The 19,352-nt window shown below is 48.2% G+C and overlaps 8 non-coding genes across 8 annotated transcripts; all 8 read right to left on the bottom strand.

Annotated features, from left to right (window-relative positions):
* Positions 1-4,773: 4,773 nt before the first annotated feature.
* Positions 4,774-4,964, bottom strand: LOC141176588 (U2 spliceosomal RNA). The gene has a single exon (XR_012253261.1). It is a non-coding gene; the product is annotated as a U2 spliceosomal RNA (small nuclear RNA).
* A 1,115-nt stretch (positions 4,965-6,079) lies between these two features.
* Positions 6,080-6,270, bottom strand: LOC141176587 (U2 spliceosomal RNA). Its single transcript, XR_012253260.1, has one exon. It is a non-coding gene; the product is annotated as a U2 spliceosomal RNA (small nuclear RNA).
* Positions 6,271-7,385: 1,115 nt separating this feature from the next.
* On the bottom strand, positions 7,386-7,576 carry LOC141177350 (U2 spliceosomal RNA). The gene has a single exon (XR_012253952.1). It is a non-coding gene; the product is annotated as a U2 spliceosomal RNA (small nuclear RNA).
* A 1,118-nt stretch (positions 7,577-8,694) lies between these two features.
* Positions 8,695-8,885, bottom strand: LOC141176585 (U2 spliceosomal RNA). The gene has a single exon (XR_012253259.1). It is a non-coding gene; the product is annotated as a U2 spliceosomal RNA (small nuclear RNA).
* A 1,115-nt stretch (positions 8,886-10,000) lies between these two features.
* Positions 10,001-10,191, bottom strand: LOC141176584 (U2 spliceosomal RNA). Its single transcript, XR_012253258.1, has one exon. It is a non-coding gene; the product is annotated as a U2 spliceosomal RNA (small nuclear RNA).
* Positions 10,192-11,309: 1,118 nt separating this feature from the next.
* Positions 11,310-11,500, bottom strand: LOC141176583 (U2 spliceosomal RNA). Its single transcript, XR_012253257.1, has one exon. It is a non-coding gene; the product is annotated as a U2 spliceosomal RNA (small nuclear RNA).
* A 1,112-nt stretch (positions 11,501-12,612) lies between these two features.
* LOC141176582 (U2 spliceosomal RNA) lies at positions 12,613-12,803 on the bottom strand. Its single transcript, XR_012253256.1, has one exon. It is a non-coding gene; the product is annotated as a U2 spliceosomal RNA (small nuclear RNA).
* Positions 12,804-13,918: 1,115 nt separating this feature from the next.
* LOC141176581 (U2 spliceosomal RNA) lies at positions 13,919-14,109 on the bottom strand. The gene has a single exon (XR_012253255.1). It is a non-coding gene; the product is annotated as a U2 spliceosomal RNA (small nuclear RNA).
* Between the last annotated feature and the right edge of the window lie 5,243 nt (positions 14,110-19,352).

Raw genomic sequence — 19,352 nt, 5'->3', positions numbered from 1 at the left:
ACTGTCATCTCCAAAGCATTTGAAACTACACTTAGTCCAGTTAACTCTAAAACCTGATGCACCACAGAAAAAATCCAAAAGCAACCTCACCCTACTCATTGAAGCCATACTTTCACTCACCATCACAACATCATCCATGTAACCTAACACCTTCACATGCTTACCACCACTCCCAGGCACTAACAATCCTCTCATCATTTTCTCACGTCTCACTAAACACAGCAAAGGCTCAATCACACATACAAACAAGACAGGGGACATAGGGCACCCCTGTCTTACACCAGACCTAATCATCACTTTGTCAGACAACCATCCATTCACTAAAAACTCACTTGACACATAATCATATAAAGACTTAACTCCATTCAGAAAAACCCTAGGGAAACCCATCCTCTCCAATACTTTAAACAGAAACACATGCGAAACTCTATCAAAAGCCTTTTCGAAATCAATTGCTAACACCATACACTTCTGCTTTCTAGTCTTACAATCCCCAAGCATATCCCTTAACAATAACAAATTATCACTTATACTCCGACCAGGCACGGCACACACTTGGTCATCCTCCACAACCCTACCAATCACCTCACGCATACGATTTGCTAACAATTTACTGTAGACCTTATAATCAGCGTTAAGCAATGATATGGGTCTCCAGTTCTCCAAACGCTTTTTCTCACCCTTCTTAAACACAAGAACCACTATACCCTCTTTCATACTGTCACACAAAACACCATTCATCCACATATACCTACAAACCTCAGTCAAGTCCTTACCCAAAAACTCCCAAGCTTTCACATACAGCTCCACAGGCAACCCATCCTTCCCAGGCGTCTTATTCTTTTTAGCACTCATAACAACATTCCTCACCTCATCCAAAATAACATCCTCACACAAAGCATCACATTCATCCGAACCAAGTCTCTTCTCCATACCACTCAATACATGCGACACAAGTCCAGGATCAATCCATTTCTCATCGTACAACTTACTATAGAAGCCATTCACCTCATTCAACACTTTCTTCCCAACCACACTAGATCCATCTTCACCTACCACTTCACTCAAATCCAACTTCCTTCCATTCATTTTTTTAAAAAAGTACCTGGTGCACTTTTCATTCTTTTCCAAATGCTCTAACTTGGTACGGTAAATAATCTCTTTACCTTTTTCATCCAGAAGACATTTTAACTCATTCTTAGCAACCTCAAGCTGATCAGACATATCCATTCCTTTCCTAACACACCCACGCAACCAATCAATCCGTCTACTTAAGTCATTAAATCTATTACGATATCTGGCAGCTTTTTTGTAGCCCCATTTTTTAAAGAAAGTTTTTAACTGTAATTTCACCCAATCCCACCATTCAAGCACACTACCAAAATCACGCTTACGCCACCTCCAACTTGCATACCTTTTCTCCAACTCACTCATCACCTCCTCATCCTCCAACAACCTCGTATTCAATTTCCAAACCCCACCCCCAAACACCATGTCCCCATTCGCACTAAAAACTCCACGCAAACACTCATGATCAGAAAAAGGTACCTTATGTTGAACATAACTTGAACAAACCATATTTTTGGAAAATAACATCCTATCTATCCTCGATGAAATATTACCACGGTCAGCATAATATGTAGGCGGTGGTGGAATGCCATACTCAAGTATTGCAGCGTCTAAGAAAGAAAAATCAGAAATAAGTTGAGATAACTTTTTTCCCGTAATGTCCACATTACCTTCTGTGACACAATTACAGTCACCAACAAAAACTGTAGGAATTTTTCCAGGGAGAAAAAAACTCAATTTCTCAAGAAGAGCAAGCCGCTCCTCTTTTTTAGTAGGACAATATAAATTAATCATTCTAACCTTCCACCCCCTATAACTCAAAAAAACAATAATGCAGCGACCCACCTCCACAACCGTGTAACTATCAATAGTAATATTCTTATTACCAACTAAAATCCCCACACCATCATTTTTGTTAAAGCTGGACCCCGACCAAACATACTGGCCATAAGGCCAGTCCTTATCCCCTGGAGATTCAGTAATCCCACACTCTTGTAGACAATAGACATCTGCACTCAAACCCTTTAGATAATCCAGAACTGTTGTTCTTCGGGTAACAGATCTAATTTGCCTAACATTAAGGGACACAATGTCCCATCCAGAATGATGCGGCATAACTAAAGGGGATCACACATAACCTGAAAAAAAAAGAAAGAAAACATCAACTCAACCTTCATCAAGCAAAGCAAAGCTATTACCATCTGGCTGAATGCCAAATGTAACAATGTCAGGAGAAAATACATCTGACGGGTAAGCACGAGAGTCCACCGGGCTATCACACACGGCAGCAATGGATGAACACTCAGTCCTTGGCTTCTTCTTGACCACATCAGGATCCTCCTCATCAGAGAAACGGACAGCAGACAAGTCCCCTTGGCCACCGCCCCCGATCTCCTCTGAAGCAGTATTGCACCAAGATATGACAGGAGAATTGGACAAGTCCATTTCCCCCTCACCACGGACACCAAACTGGGGAGGGAAAGGTGACATCACCTCTGGAATCACCATGTCAAAGCCTCCTGACGCAGGAGGCTGAAGCTGGGCATCTTCAAATATGTCGTCCATCTGAGTGCCATCCTCTTCCTCTTGGGGAGCAGTTGCCTCCCCGACATCCGGAAGGGGACCTTGTGGAACCCTAGTAGAAGTCGAAGGAACAGCAGGCCCCTCCGCGACCACTTGAGCAAAAGACTTAGGAGTGGTTCTAGCTTGACACTGCCTAAGAACATGCCCCTCCTCACCACAAGCATCACACTTTACCTGGTTCTTGCAGTCTTTCGCCATATGACCAGACGTGTTACACCTCCTGCAGGTTGGCGGATACCTGCAGGACTCCTGGACATGACCATACTTGTTACATCTTCTGCAGAAAAAAGGAGCATCAGGAAAGTACAAGAAACCAGTGTCTCTCCCAATAGAGAAACTCATAGGAGGATAATGTATGCCCCCTGGCCCCTCGGGGTCTGTAGCAAAACGAACAAAGTACTTGTATTTGCCAGTCCACAAGCCTTCTTCATTCGAGATCTTGTGGGAAAAATGCACATAAGTACAATGCCTCCTCAAGAATACAGTAATGTCCTCCTGGGGGATAAAGGGATTGTGCATAAACACAACAACAGGAACATCCCCCTTTGAATAGAGGACAGTAAAAGTGAGTCCATCTAGGAGGGAGTTCTCAGTATGGCCTTTCAAGGTTCTATAAAGATTTTGGCAAGCAGCCATAGTAGAAAGAACCAGCACATACCTTCCATGACTTCTAAATTCCTGCAGGCAAAGAATGTCCGACTTCTTAATCTTCAATGCTTCATAGAAGATGGCATTCACCAGGTAGGACATGGAAAAATGTCCCTTCTTCTCCTCGGAAATCTCAATGCGAAATCCATTCTTGACCCGGGGGTCCCCGGTCCCAGCAAATTTCAGCTTGACTCCCATAGTCAGCCACGGAAATCGCCTTCCCGTTTCCTCCTCACTCTCCCCCTATAGCAGCATCCAGCTTAAGCCACCGGAGTGGCGATGCTGGAAGGCCGAGGGCTAGCACTCAAGGAACCTGATGTCCAGACACTTGATCTGAGCCAAAAGGCCGAGAAGCGATAACCAGAATTGGTTTCAAACTACGGAGCCACCCAAGGATCCTGAAAAGTCCATTTGTGGAGATGAGCTCCTGGACTCCCGTTAAGAAGACATGTTGTCAACCTCTAGATCCCTTACATGCCTGCACTTTTCGGCTTGCTGCTGCTGCAATCCACGCGTTTTAGATCTGCATAACTCCACCTCTTTAAACACAGCACCTTCACCCCCTGCTGTTCCCACCCGCCTCAACACCGTTGGAAGGGAGGAGAACCAATTAAGGCGGGGGGTGGGGTGGAACGAGCAGCTGTCTACCCTTAGCAGGAGGGCTCCTGATTACATACCTCTCCTGCTGCTGCTGCTGCTGGCTGTCCAGCAGCAGACTGAAGGTGGCTGCTGCTGTGCACAGGTATATAAAGGCTCAGAGCCTATTATGACACGCGCAGCCAGCGTTCCATTGCCACATTCCATCTACTGCAGGCAGGATACCTGGCTGGCTGAATGTCGCTGAGAAGCTCACAGAGACCGCCATAAGCAACAGTTTAACAGAATGCCACAGACTAATCAACCAAACTTTTTGGGTTGGGTTCTCTTTTATAGTCTGCAGGCATTAAATGAAAGAAGTCAGTGTTCCAGCAGAAGGAGACAACGTTTCAGAAAAGGCATTGTAGCAAACCAAAAAAGAAATTTTAAGCGCAGCAGAGTAACCAGCGCACATACCTGTTAGCTCAGGTGAGTTTAAAAGGCTGCTGTTGATAACAAGGGCATTTGCTAAATAGATGGTGTGTGTGCAACAATATACTGAAAGGTCAATTATATTGTGCAGCTTATCTCACCACCTGTAGTTATTTAGGTGAAAGCTCCAAAATGCTTGCCTAATATGTCTGTTTATCCAAAAGGAAGTAAAAAGGGAGAGCTAGAAAGATAGCATTGCATCACATTACATGGCAATGCAATGCACAGTTGCTGAAGTTGAACCAAAATGAGCTTGTAATCTGGCTTCTGCAACTTTGAACATGAAAAATCCAATGAGGAGAAGAAAAGCAAAGCCAAAGAGTCCATCCCAAAATCCGACAAACAAGCAAAATGAACAAAAAACATTGAATTCAATTCTTTCTGATTTTAGAAACTGCATTAAAGAAGGGGTGCACCGGTCCTGGAGATACTGCAATACCAGGTCAATGCGTGGAGTGGACAGAGCAAGCTCTTTTTCCATCTCCCTGTTCTAAAAATCCATTTAATATATGGTCCCCAGATAGGGGACGTATCAGATATTAAACTGATAAGAACAGATACTACACTTGATCTTAGCCAAAAGGCCGAGAAGCGATAACCAGAATTGGTTTCAAACTACGGAGCCACCCAAGGATCCTGAAAAGTCCATTTGTGGAGATGAGCTCCTGGACTCCCGTTAAGAAGACATGTTGTCAACCTCTAGATCCCTTACATGCCTGCACTTTTCGGCTTGCTGCTGCTGCAATCCACGCGTTTTAGATCTGCATAACTCCACCTCTTTAAACACAGCACCTTCACCCCCTGCTGTTCCCACCCGCCTCAACACCGTTGGAAGGGAGGAGAACCAATTAAGGCGGGGGGTGGGGTGGAACGAGCAGCTGTCTACCCTTAGCAGGAGGGCTCCTGATTACATACCTCTCCTGCTGCTGCTGCTGCTGGCTGTCCAGCAGCAGACTGAAGGTGGCTGCTGCTGTGCACAGGTATATAAAGGCTCAGAGCCTATTATGACACGCGCAGCCAGCGTTCCATTGCCACATTCCATCTACTGCAGGCAGGATACCTGGCTGGCTGAATGTCGCTGAGAAGCTCACAGAGACCGCCATAAGCAACAGTTTAACAGAATGCCACAGACTAATCAACCAAACTTTTTGGGTTGGGTTCTCTTTTATAGTCTGCAGGCATTAAATGAAAGAAGTCAGTGTTCCAGCAGAAGGAGACAACGTTTCAGAAAAGGCATTGTAGCAAACCAAAAAAGAAATTTTAAGCGCAGCAGAGTAACCAGCGCACATACCTGTTAGCTCAGGTGAGTTTAAAAGGCTGCTGTTGATAACAAGGGCATTTGCTAAATAGATGGTGTGTGTGCAACAATATACTGAAAGGTCAATTATATTGTGCAGCTTATCTCACCACCTGTAGTTATTTAGGTGAAAGCTCCAAAATGCTTGCCTAATATGTCTGTTTATCCAAAAGGAAGTAAAAAGGGAGAGCTAGAAAGATAGCATTGCATCACATTACATGGCAATGCAATGCACAGTTGCTGAAGTTGAACCAAAATGAGCTTGTAATCTGGCTTCTGCAACTTTGAACATGAAAAATCCAATGAGGAGAAGAAAAGCAAAGCCAAAGAGTCCATCCCAAAATCCGACAAACAAGCAAAATGAACAAAAAACATTGAATTCAATTCTTTCTGATTTTAGAAACTGCATTAAAGAAGGGGTGCACCGGTCCTGGAGATACTGCAATACCAGGTCAATGCGTGGAGTGGACAGAGCAAGCTCTTTTTCCATCTCCCTGTTCTAAAAATCCATTTAATATATGGTCCCCAGATAGGGGACGTATCAGATATTAAACTGATAAGAACAGATACTACACTTGATCTTAGCCAAAAGGCCGAGAAGCGATAACCAGAATTGGTTTCAAACTACGGAGCCACCCAAGGATCCTGAAAAGTCCATTTGTGGAGATGAGCTCCTGGACTCCCGTTAAGAAGACATGTTGTCAACCTCTAGATCCCTTACATGCCTGCACTTTTCGGCTTGCTGCTGCTGCAATCCACGCGTTTTAGATCTGCATAACTCCACCTCTTTAAACACAGCACCTTCACCCCCTGCTGTTCCCACCCGCCTCAACACCGTTGGAAGGGAGGAGAACCAATTAAGGCGGGGGGTGGGGTGGAACGAGCAGCTGTCTACCCTTAGCAGGAGGGCTCCTGATTACATACCTCTCCTGCTGCTGCTGCTGCTGGCTGTCCAGCAGCAGACTGAAGGTGGCTGCTGCTGTGCAAAGGTATATAAAGGCTCAGAGCCTATTATGACACGCGCAGCCAGCGTTCCATTGCCACATTCCATCTACTGCAGGCAGGATACCTGGCTGGCTGAATGTCGCTGAGAAGCTCACAGAGACCGCCATAAGCAACAGTTTAACAGAATGCCACAGACTAATCAACCAAACTTTTTGGGTTGGGTTCTCTTTTATAGTCTGCAGGCATTAAATGAAAGAAGTCAGTGTTCCAGCAGAAGGAGACAACGTTTCAGAAAAGGCATTGTAGCAAACCAAAAAAGAAATTTTAAGCGCAGCAGAGTAACCAGCGCACATACCTGTTAGCTCAGGTGAGTTTAAAAGGCTGCTGTTGATAACAAGGGCATTTGCTAAATAGATGGTGTGTGTGCAACAATATACTGAAAGGTCAATTATATTGTGCAGCTTATCTCACCACCTGTAGTTATTTAGGTGAAAGCTCCAAAATGCTTGCCTAATATGTCTGTTTATCCAAAAGGAAGTAAAAAGGGAGAGCTAGAAAGATAGCATTGCATCACATTACATGGCAATCCAATGCACAGTTGCTGAAGTTGAACCAAAATGAGCTTGTAATCTGGCTTCTGCAACTTTGAACATGAAAAATCCAATGAGGAGAAGAAAAGCAAAGCCAAAGAGTCCATCCCAAAATCCGACAAACAAGCAAAATGAACAAAAAACATTGAATTCAATTCTTTCTGATTTTAGAAACTGCATTAAAGAAGGGGTGCACCGGTCCTGGAGATACTGCAATACCAGGTCAATGCGTGGAGTGGACAGAGCAAGCTCTTTTTCCATCTCCCTGTTCTAAAAATGCATTTAATATATGGTCCCCAGATAGGGGACGTATCAGATATTAAACTGATAAGAACAGATACTACACTTGATCTTAGCCAAAAGGCCGAGAAGCGATAACCAGAATTGGTTTCAAACTACGGAGCCACCCAAGGATCCTGAAAAGTCCATTTGTGGAGATGAGCTCCTGGACTCCCGTTAAGAAGACATGTTGTCAACCTCTAGATCCCTTACATGCCTGCACTTTTCGGCTTGCTGCTGCTGCAATCCACGCGTTTTAGATCTGCATAACTCCACCTCTTTAAACACAGCACCTTCACCCCCTGCTGTTCCCACCCGCCTCAACACCGTTGGAAGGGAGGAGAACCAATTAAGGCGGGGGGTGGGGTGGAACGAGCAGCTGTCTACCCTTAGCAGGAGGGCTCCTGATTACATACCTCTCCTGCTGCTGCTGCTGCTGCTGGCTGTCCAGCAGCAGACTGAAGGTGGCTGCTGCTGTGCACAGGTATATAAAGGCTCAGAGCCTATTATGACACGCGCAGCCAGCGTTCCATTGCCACATTCCATCTACTGCAGGCAGGATACCTGGCTGGCTGAATGTCGCTGAGAAGCTCACAGAGACCGCCATAAGCAACAGTTTAACAGAATGCCACAGACTAATCAACCAAACTTTTTGGGTTGGGTTCTCTTTTATAGTCTGCAGGCATTAAATGAAAGAAGTCAGTGTTCCAGCAGAAGGAGACAACGTTTCAGAAAAGGCATTGTAGCAAACCAAAAAAGAAATTTTAAGCGCAGCAGAGTAACCAGCGCACATACCTGTTAGCTCAGGTGAGTTTAAAAGGCTGCTGTTGATAACAAGGGCATTTGCTAAATAGATGGTGTGTGTGCAACAATATACTGAAAGGTCAATTATATTGTGCAGCTTATCTCACCACCTGTAGTTATTTAGGTGAAAGCTCCAAAATGCTTGCCTAATATGTCTGTTTATCCAAAAGGAAGTAAAAAGGGAGAGCTAGAAAGATAGCATTGCATCACATTACATGGCAATGCAATGCACAGTTGCTGAAGTTGAACCAAAATGAGCTTGTAATCTGGCTTCTGCAACTTTGAACATGAAAAATCCAATGAGGAGAAGAAAAGCAAAGCCAAAGAGTCCATCCCAAAATCCGACAAACAAGCAAAATGAACAAAAAACATTGAATTCAATTCTTTCTGATTTTAGAAACTGCATTAAAGAAGGGGTGCACCGGTCCTGGAGATACTGCAATACCAGGTCAATGCGTGGAGTGGACAGAGCAAGCTCTTTTTCCATCTCCCTGTTCTAAAAATCCATTTAATATATGGTCCCCAGATAGGGGACGTATCAGATATTAAACTGATAAGAACAGATACTACACTTGATCTTAGCCAAAAGGCCGAGAAGCGATAACCAGAATTGGTTTCAAACTACGGAGCCACCCAAGGATCCTGAAAAGTCCATTTGTGGAGATGAGCTCCTGGACTCCCGTTAAGAAGACATGTTGTCAACCTCTAGATCCCTTACATGCCTGCACTTTTCGGCTTGCTGCTGCTGCAATCCACGCGTTTTAGATCTGCATAACTCCACCTCTTTAAACACAGCACCTTCACCCCCTGCTGTTCCCACCCGCCTCAACACCGTTGGAAGGGAGGAGAACCAATTAAGGCGGGGGGTGGGGTGGAACGAGCAGCTGTCTACCCTTAGCAGGAGGGCTCCTGATTACATACCTCTCCTGCTGCTGCTGCTGCTGGCTGTCCAGCAGCAGACTGAAGGTGGCTGCTGCTGTGCACAGGTATATAAAGGCTCAGAGCCTATTATGACACGCGCAGCCAGCGTTCCATTGCCACATTCCATCTACTGCAGGCAGGATACCTGGCTGGCTGAATGTCGCTGAGAAGCTCACAGAGACCGCCATAAGCAACAGTTTAACAGAATGCCACAGACTAATCAACCAAACTTTTTGGGTTGGGTTCTCTTTTATAGTCTGCAGGCATTAAATGAAAGAAGTCAGTGTTCCAGCAGAAGGAGACAACGTTTCAGAAAAGGCATTGTAGCAAACCAAAAAAGAAATTTTAAGCGCAGCAGAGTAACCAGCGCACATACCTGTTAGCTCAGGTGAGTTTAAAAGGCTGCTGTTGATAACAAGGGCATTTGCTAAATAGATGGTGTGTGTGCAACAATATACTGAAAGGTCAATTATATTGTGCAGCTTATCTCACCACCTGTAGTTATTTAGGTGAAAGCTCCAAAATGCTTGCCTAATATGTCTGTTTATCCAAAAGGAAGTAAAAAGGGAGAGCTAGAAAGATAGCATTGCATCACATTACATGGCAATGCAATGCACAGTTGCTGAAGTTGAACCAAAATGAGCTTGTAATCTGGCTTCTGCAACTTTGAACATGAAAAATCCAATGAGGAGAAGAAAAGCAAAGCCAAAGAGTCCATCCCAAAATCCGACAAACAAGCAAAATGAACAAAAAACATTGAATTCAATTCTTTCTGATTTTAGAAACTGCATTAAAGAAGGGGTGCACCGGTCCTGGAGATACTGCAATACCAGGTCAATGCGTGGAGTGGACAGAGCAAGCTCTTTTTCCATCTCCCTGTTCTAAAAATCCATTTAATATATGGTCCCCAGATAGGGGACGTATCAGATATTAAACTGATAAGAACAGATACTACACTTGATCTTAGCCAAAAGGCCGAGAAGCGATAACCAGAATTGGTTTCAAACTACGGAGCCACCCAAGGATCCTGAAAAGTCCATTTGTGGAGATGAGCTCCTGGACTCCCGTTAAGAAGACATGTTGTCAACCTCTAGATCCCTTACATGCCTGCACTTTTCGGCTTGCTGCTGCTGCAATCCACGCGTTTTAGATCTGCATAACTCCACCTCTTTAAACACAGCACCTTCACCCCCTGCTGTTCCCACCCGCCTCAACACCGTTGGAAGGGAGGAGAACCAATTAAGGCGGGGGGTGGGGTGGAACGAGCAGCTGTCTACCCTTAGCAGGAGGGCTCCTGATTACATACCTCTCCTGCTGCTGCTGCTGCTGCTGGCTGTCCAGCAGCAGACTGAAGGTGGCTGCTGCTGTGCACAGGTATATAAAGGCTCAGAGCCTATTATGACACGCGCAGCCAGCGTTCCATTGCCACATTCCATCTACTGCAGGCAGGATACCTGGCTGGCTGAATGTCGCTGAGAAGCTCACAGAGACCGCCATAAGCAACAGTTTAACAGAATGCCACAGACTAATCAACCAAACTTTTTGGGTTGGGTTCTCTTTTATAGTCTGCAGGCATTAAATGAAAGAAGTCAGTGTTCCAGCAGAAGGAGACAACGTTTCAGAAAAGGCATTGTAGCAAACCAAAAAAGAAATTTTAAGCGCAGCAGAGTAACCAGCGCACATACCTGTTAGCTCAGGTGAGTTTAAAAGGCTGCTGTTGATAACAAGGGCATTTGCTAAATAGATGGTGTGTGTGCAACAATATACTGAAAGGTCAATTATATTGTGCAGCTTATCTCACCACCTGTAGTTATTTAGGTGAAAGCTCCAAAATGCTTGCCTAATATGTCTGTTTATCCAAAAGGAAGTAAAAAGGGAGAGCTAGAAAGATAGCATTGCATCACATTACATGGCAATGCAATGCACAGTTGCTGAAGTTGAACCAAAATGAGCTTGTAATCTGGCTTCTGCAACTTTGAACATGAAAAATCCAATGAGGAGAAGAAAAGCAAAGCCAAAGAGTCCATCCCAAAATCCGACAAACAAGCAAAATGAACAAAAAACATTGAATTCAATTCTTTCTGATTTTAGAAACTGCATTAAAGAAGGGGTGCACCGGTCCTGGAGATACTGCAATACCAGGTCAATGCGTGGAGTGGACAGAGCAAGCTCTTTTTCCATCTCCCTGTTCTAAAAATCCATTTAATATATGGTCCCCAGATAGGGGACGTATCAGATATTAAACTGATAAGAACAGATACTACACTTGATCTTAGCCAAAAGGCCGAGAAGCGATAACCAGAATTGGTTTCAAACTACGGAGCCACCCAAGGATCCTGAAAAGTCCATTTGTGGAGATGAGCTCCTGGACTCCCGTTAAGAAGACATGTTGTCAACCTCTAGATCCCTTACATGCCTGCACTTTTCGGCTTGCTGCTGCTGCAATCCACGCGTTTTAGATCTGCATAACTCCACCTCTTTAAACACAGCACCTTCACCCCCTGCTGTTCCCACCCGCCTCAACACCGTTGGAAGGGAGGAGAACCAATTAAGGCGGGGGGTGGGGTGGAACGAGCAGCTGTCTACCCTTAGCAGGAGGGCTCCTGATTACATACCTCTCCTGCTGCTGCTGCTGGCTGTCCAGCAGCAGACTGAAGGTGGCTGCTGCTGTGCACAGGTATATAAAGGCTCAGAGCCTATTATGACACGCGCAGCCAGCGTTCCATTGCCACATTCCATCTACTGCAGGCAGGATACCTGGCTGGCTGAATGTCGCTGAGAAGCTCACAGAGACCGCCATAAGCAACAGTTTAACAGAATGCCACAGACTAATCAACCAAACTTTTTGGGTTGGGTTCTCTTTTATAGTCTGCAGGCATTAAATGAAAGAAGTCAGTGTTCCAGCAGAAGGAGACAACGTTTCAGAAAAGGCATTGTAGCAAACCAAAAAAGAAATTTTAAGCGCAGCAGAGTAACCAGCGCACATACCTGTTAGCTCAGGTGAGTTTAAAAGGCTGCTGTTGATAACAAGGGCATTTGCTAAATAGATGGTGTGTGTGCAACAATATACTGAAAGGTCAATTATATTGTGCAGCTTATCTCACCACCTGTAGTTATTTAGGTGAAAGCTCCAAAATGCTTGCCTAATATGTCTGTTTATCCAAAAGGAAGTAAAAAGGGAGAGCTAGAAAGATAGCATTGCATCACATTACATGGCAATGCAATGCACAGTTGCTGAAGTTGAACCAAAATGAGCTTGTAATCTGGCTTCTGCAACTTTGAACATGAAAAATCCAATGAGGAGAAGAAAAGCAAAGCCAAAGAGTCCATCCCAAAATCCGACAAACAAGCAAAATGAACAAAAAACATTGAATTCAATTCTTTCTGATTTTAGAAACTGCATTAAAGAAGGGGTGCACCGGTCCTGGAGATACTGCAATACCAGGTCAATGCGTGGAGTGGACAGAGCAAGCTCTTTTTCCATCTCCCTGTTCTAAAAATCCATTTAATATATGGTCCCCAGATAGGGGACGTATCAGATATTAAACTGATAAGAACAGATACTACACTTGATCTTAGCCAAAAGGCCGAGAAGCGATAACCAGAATTGGTTTCAAACTACGGAGCCACCCAAGGATCCTGAAAAGTCCATTTGTGGAGATGAGCTCCTGGACTCCCGTTAAGAAGACATGTTGTCAACCTCTAGATCCCTTACATGCCTGCACTTTTCGGCTTGCTGCTGCTGCAATCCACGCGTTTTAGATCTGCATAACTCCACCTCTTTAAACACAGCACCTTCACCCCCTGCTGTTCCCACCCGCCTCAACACCATTGGAAGGGAGGAGAACCAATTAAGGCGGGGGGTGGGGTGGAACGAGCAGCTGTCTACCCTTAGCAGGAGGGCTCCTGATTACATACCTCTCCTGCTGCTGCTGCTGCTGGCTGTCCAGCAGCAGACTGAAGGTGGCTGCTGCTGTGCACAGGTATATAAAGGCTCAGAGCCTATTATGACACGCGCAGCCAGCGTTCCATTGCCACATTCCATCTACTGCAGGCAGGATACCTGGCTGGCTGAATGTCGCTGAGAAGCTCACAGAGACCGCCATAAGCAACAGTTTAACAGAATGCCACAGACTAATCAACCAAACTTTTTGGGTTGGGTTCTCTTTTATAGTCTGCAGGCATTAAATGAAAGAAGTCAGTGTTCCAGCAGAAGGAGACAACGTTTCAGAAAAGGCATTGTAGCAAACCAAAAAAGAAATTTTAAGCGCAGCAGAGTAACCAGCGCACATACCTGTTAGCTCAGGTGAGTTTAAAAGGCTGCTGTTGATAACAAGGGCATTTGCTAAATAGATGGTGTGTGTGCAACAATATACTGAAAGGTCAATTATATTGTGCAGCTTATCTCACCACCTGTAGTTATTTAGGTGAAAGCTCCAAAATGCTTGCCTAATATGTCTGTTTATCCAAAAGGAAGTAAAAAGGGAGAGCTAGAAAGATAGCATTGCATCACATTACATGGCAATGCAATGCACAGTTGCTGAAGTTGAACCAAAATGAGCTTGTAATCTGGCTTCTGCAACTTTGAACATGAAAAATCCAATGAGGAGAAGAAAAGCAAAGCCAAAGAGTCCATCCCAAAATCCGACAAACAAGCAAAATGAACAAAAAACATTGAATTCAATTCTTTCTGATTTTAGAAACTGCATTAAAGAAGGGGTGCACCGGTCCTGGAGATACTGCAATACCAGGTCAATGCGTGGAGTGGACAGAGCAAGCTCTTTTTCCATCTCCCTGTTCTAAAAATCCATTTAATATATGGTCCCCAGATAGGGGACGTATCAGATATTAAACTGATAAGAACAGATACTACACTTGATCTTAGCCAAAAGGCCGAGAAGCGATAACCAGAATTGGTTTCAAACTACGGAGCCACCCAAGGATCCTGAAAAGTCCATTTGTGGAGATGAGCTCCTGGACTCCCGTTAAGAAGACATGTTGTCAACCTCTAGATCCCTTACATGCCTGCACTTTTCGGCTTGCTGCTGCTGCAATCCACGCGTTTTAGATCTGCATAACTCCACCTCTTTAAACACAGCACCTTCACCCACTGCTGTTCCCACCCGCCTCAACACCGTTGGAAGGGAGGAGAACCAATTAAGGCGGGGGGTGGGGTGGAACGAGCAGCTGTCTACCCTTAGCAGGAGGGCTCCTGATTACATACCTCTCCTGCTGCTGCTGCTGGCTGTCCAGCAGCAGACTGAAGGTGGCTGCTGCTGTGCACAGGTATATAAAGGCTCAGAGCCTATTATGACACGTGTAGCACCCTGAGGATTCGGCTGCTACAGGAGTATTGCACCTCAACCCAGAGGTGTGATATTCCACTCCCGGGCAAGGATGGAGAGTGGAACTGAGCTCGGTAGGCTGCATGCACTACACACATCCCATTTCCGGGGAACAGACCGACGGTACTCCCACTTAGAAATGTGCAGGTACGACCGAGTCTGTTCCTGGCTGGAGTGGGAGGGAGGTGGTACATCCCAAGTAGTGTAGGGGCAGATAGGGGGAGCAGCCTGGGTAAAGTTAGGAGCTCATTGGGTGCTGGTCACCTGAGCTCACACATAGAGGGTGTATATAAGGTGGGCACCAACTAAGAACAGGGTCAGATGCAGAGGATCAGATGCAGAGAGTCAGTCAGCTGCAGAGAACAAGTCAGATGCAGAGGATCAGATGCAGAGAGTCAGTCAGCTGCAGAGAACAAGTCAGGAGCAGAGGAGAGAAGAAAGACAAAGACCCAGAGTGAGAGAGGAGAAAAGAGAGAGACCCAGAGCACAGAAGAGAAGGACTCTGAGATCCCAACTAAAAGCACCGGGTGAAGAGTCGGCATCAGGGTACCGGAACCCAAGCTGGTGGGGGTAAAAACATTCCCCAGCCAGAGACCGGAGACCGTGGGCAGCGTCTGCCACGGTCACCCATCACATCCACCCCGAAGGCACACCACATGAAGGGTCAGGGAACCCAGGGCCAAGGGTGTCCCAACAGAAGGCCCGAGGGAGCTGGACCTAGGTGGATTACTGGTGGGGACGGCCAGAGAACGGGACAGAAAAAGAGCTCAGGGCCACGCTCCGGACTTGTTTGGGGGTTGGCTGGATCCAGGACCTGGTGGACGCAGCACGGCTCGGGTGGTCACTAGCAGCTGGAGTGACCAGTACAACATCTGCAGTAAGTAAACACCCTTAACTGCACAACCCGACTCTGTCTTCACTGCCGTCTGCACTACACCACCACAACCCCCATCCTCTGCGCCTGTCCCCTCTGAGGCTATACCCCTCCCGTTGGGGGTTATCCCACCAAGCTGCGCATCCACCATCAGCCTCAGCGGACCCTGCTGCAGCGGCGGCCACAGTGACCGCATCACAACGGGTGGCGTAGTCGACACAAAAGAACTCTTAATAACATCTGTAGGACTGCCACATAACACTGAGCTTGACGCCCTGGGCACGGGCCGGGTCACAGCCGCTCGGAGACTACAACCCCCCATCTGATCCGGTGCCGGGTATTCCCCTCAAATAGGAATATGTCCCAGGGGGCGCGTCAACTTTGGCGTAGTCGGCAGGATTACGTGCCCGCAGCACCCGGGTACTGCGTGCCTGAAGAAAAGTGCAAGTTTACCTCAGAAAGAAGTCTCCCGCCGGTTCCGGAGGGTCCACGCCATCGGACTCCATCACCAGTCGTTTCCCGCCGATTGTCCGCCATTTCCAACTTGTTCCCGCCATCTGCAGAGTTTCCCGCCACTGGGCGACGCTTCCCGCCAAAACCGCAGATTTCCCGCCTTGGAAGAGCAGCGGACGCCATTATGGGCGTGCCAAAGGAGGGCAAGAGGCCACCTCCCATCGTGGGCCAGGACAGAAAATGGCGCCAAAAGTGGAAACCGCCCCCACCAACAGAGACTGTGATGCTGGAGGTGTCTGTCAGCGTGAAAGAACTACCCCTGGAGCTGACAGTCACCGAGTTACCCCGGGACCGCCCTCGAAGTGGGAGGAGACGAAAGAAAAGAACGAAGATGGGTGCCGCCTGGAGCAGTCTGGAGCGATCGCACCCGGAGGCAGGAAGTCTGGAGAGGAGTAGCAGAGAAGCTCACCCGGAGATGTCCAGAGAGCAGAGCAGCACCGGCCCGCTGGCCAGGAGCCTGCTGGAAGAAGAGCAGAGCAGCACCGACCCGTTGGTCAGGAGCCTGCTGGACACCACGACCCCACTAGGCCTAGTGGAGGTCCTTGCACAGCTCCCCCGAGACCGGGAGTGTGCGCAGACTGCCCTGGAGGGCCTCGCACGGAGGATGGCCCGGGTACAGCGCGAGATATTGGCGGAATGGAGCCGGGAGATGGCCCAGCAAGCTGAAACCAAGACGCAAGCTGAAACCAAGACCCGGAGCACGCCAGCCGAGATGAGGAAGGAGACCGCCTCTGAGGATGGCGCGGGAGGACCCAAGGCCGGAGACGGCGCCGAGGAGGGAGCCGAACGAGTGGAGGCAGGTAAAGGGGACGCCTATACCCCAAGCCGTGACACCGCTTACCTGCCCCAGCTCCCCGTCGCAGAGCCCGAAAGTCCCCCTGCTGTGCCCGAAAACGCCATGTCACCGACGCAGACTAGGCCCCAACCGGAAGCCGCCGCCGCGACCCCTGTGACGTCACACGCCTCGACCCCGAGCGTGACCAAGCAGGAAGTACCACCAGCCTGGTCGCAGGGCCTAGAATTCCCGGGCGCCGCAACACCAACAGCGCCCCCTACCTCTGCGGAGCCTCCGGCCTGGTCGCAAGGCCAGGTAGCCCAGGGCGCCGCCGTATTAACGGTGCCCTTCACCTTCCAGGTGCCCCAGGCCTGGCCGCAAGGCCTGGGCAACCCGGGCGCCACCACCACCGCGCCCGCACCCGTAAAACCAAGGGTGCCGCGTCTGGGAGAGGACTTGTTTGCCCAGCACACGTGGCTGGACGGGCAGCCTTTCATCTGGCCCCAGAAGTATTACGAACTGGAGCACCAGAGGAGGGTTGGGGCCATGTGTGCACCCCTGATTCCGGCTCCGAAGCCCGTAATAAGGATCTCGCCCCCGCTAGCGGAAGCACAGTTTGAGTGGGACCCCACCGGAGAAGATCTAATGGGGTTCACTCAGGAAACTAAGGCAGCTGCAGCAGAGCTTGCGGAGTGCTGCCGCCAACAGCTCGAGGAGTTTGCGAGGGAGCGGAGAGAGAGGCGGGTCCGGGAACAACAGGCCCAAATAAGGAGCGCCGAGCAAAAGAGCCGGACCAGGAGGGACCCCCGTGCAGCGCACAGTCCCCGTACCACCGGGACTGTAATCAAGTTTAACCAGCAGCACGGGTGGGGCTTCATCAGAGACAACAACACCCCCGGCGACGTCTTTGTCACGCGCAGAGACGTGGAGTCCCATCTGCCGGAGGGGCACAGAGGTCGTGACCTCTACATCGGAGACGAGGTCACCTTCACCCGGCACAAGTGTGCCAAAGGACCTTACGCCCTCCACGTACACCGCCTGACGGAGGAGGAGTTGCGGTGCGAGGAGGAGGAGCAAGAGGACCCGGACGGGTCTGAAGTAACAACCAGCTGTAAGCAAAGAGCAGGAGGAAGACGCCGTTGAGTGCGGCAGAGAAGTGATGTAAATAGTTACCCGACCGGGTACCAAAGAAACTGTTGATACTTATATATAGTCCCCGTTGGGACCAGCTGAGTGAACTGTTTACCCGTTAACCCCTTAATCCCACAGGCTGAGGACTGTGAGCAGCCATTCCCTTCCCTCTACCTGGCCGAGGACTGAGAGCGGCCAACTTCCCCTGTATATAGTTGCGCGTCCTAAAGCGCCCCCTACCGGTTTTATAGTAAAACCAGTTTTTCTAAGAGACTGTCGCACTTTTCCCGGACACACGTTGCACAGTGTCCGGAGGAGGAACCTGAAACAAGAGACGACGAGAATGTTTATATGAAAAGTTTTATATATATAATGTTTTATATGTTTTATTATGTTTATATGAAAAAAAAAAAATTTGTATGTTTTGGTGTTTTTGTCTTTACAGCCCGAGGACGTGCTGTGGTTTACCAGGGGGGAATGTAGCACCCTGAGGATTCGGCTGCTACAGGAGTATTGCACCTCAACCCAGAGGTGTGATATTCCACTCCCGGGCAAGGATGGAGAGTGGAACTGAGCTCGGTAGGCTGCATGCACTACACACATCCCATTTCCGGGGAACAGACCGACGGTACTCCCACTTAGAAATGTGCAGGTACGACCGAGTCTGTTCCTGGCTGGAGTGGGAGGGAGGTGGTACATCCCAAGTAGTGTAGGGGCAGATAGGGGGAGCAGCCTGGGTAAAGTTAGGAGCTCATTGGGTGCTGGTCACCTGAGCTCACACATAGAGGGTGTATATAAGGTGGGCACCAACTAAGAACAGGGTCAGATGCAGAGGATCAGATGCAGAGAGTCAGTCAGCTGCAGAGAACAAGTCAGATGCAGAGGATCAGATGCAGAGAGTCAGTCAGCTGCAGAGAACAAGTCAGGAGCAGAGGAGAGAAGAAAGACAAAGACCCAGAGTGAGAGAGGAGAAAAGAGAGAGACCCAGAGCACAGAAGAGAAGGACTCTGAGATCCCAACTAAAAGCACCGGGTGAAGAGTCGGCATCAGGGTACCGGAACCCAAGCTGGTGGGGGTAAAAACATTCCCCAGCCAGAGACCGGAGACCGTGGGCAGCGTCTGCCACGGTCACCCATCACATCCACCCCGAAGGCACACCACATGAAGGGTCAGGGAACCCAGGGCCAAGGGTGTCCCAACAGAAGGCCCGAGGGAGCTGGACCTAGGTGGATTACTGGTGGGGACGGCCAGAGAACGGGACAGAAAGAGAGCTCAGGGCCACGCTCCGGACTTGTTTGGGGGTTGGCTGGATCCAGGACCTGGTGGACGCAGCACGGCTCGGGTGGTCACTAGCAGCTGGAGTGACCAGTACAACATCTGCAGTAAGTAAACACCCTTAACTGCACAACCCGACTCTGTCTTCACTGCCGTCTGCACTACACCACCACAACCCCCATCCTCTGCGCCTGTCCCCTCTGAGGCTATACCCCTCCCGTTGGGGGTTATCCCA

The sequence above is a fragment of the Phyllobates terribilis genome, unplaced genomic scaffold, assembly GCF_046119375.1.
Source record: "Phyllobates terribilis strain yellow unplaced genomic scaffold, ASM4611937v1 Scaffold_27__1_contigs__length_16484149, whole genome shotgun sequence".
NCBI lineage: Eukaryota > Metazoa > Chordata > Amphibia > Anura > Dendrobatidae > Phyllobates > Phyllobates terribilis.
Note: the sequence above shows the minus strand (reverse complement) of the source record. Positions and strands in the feature narration are given on the sequence as shown.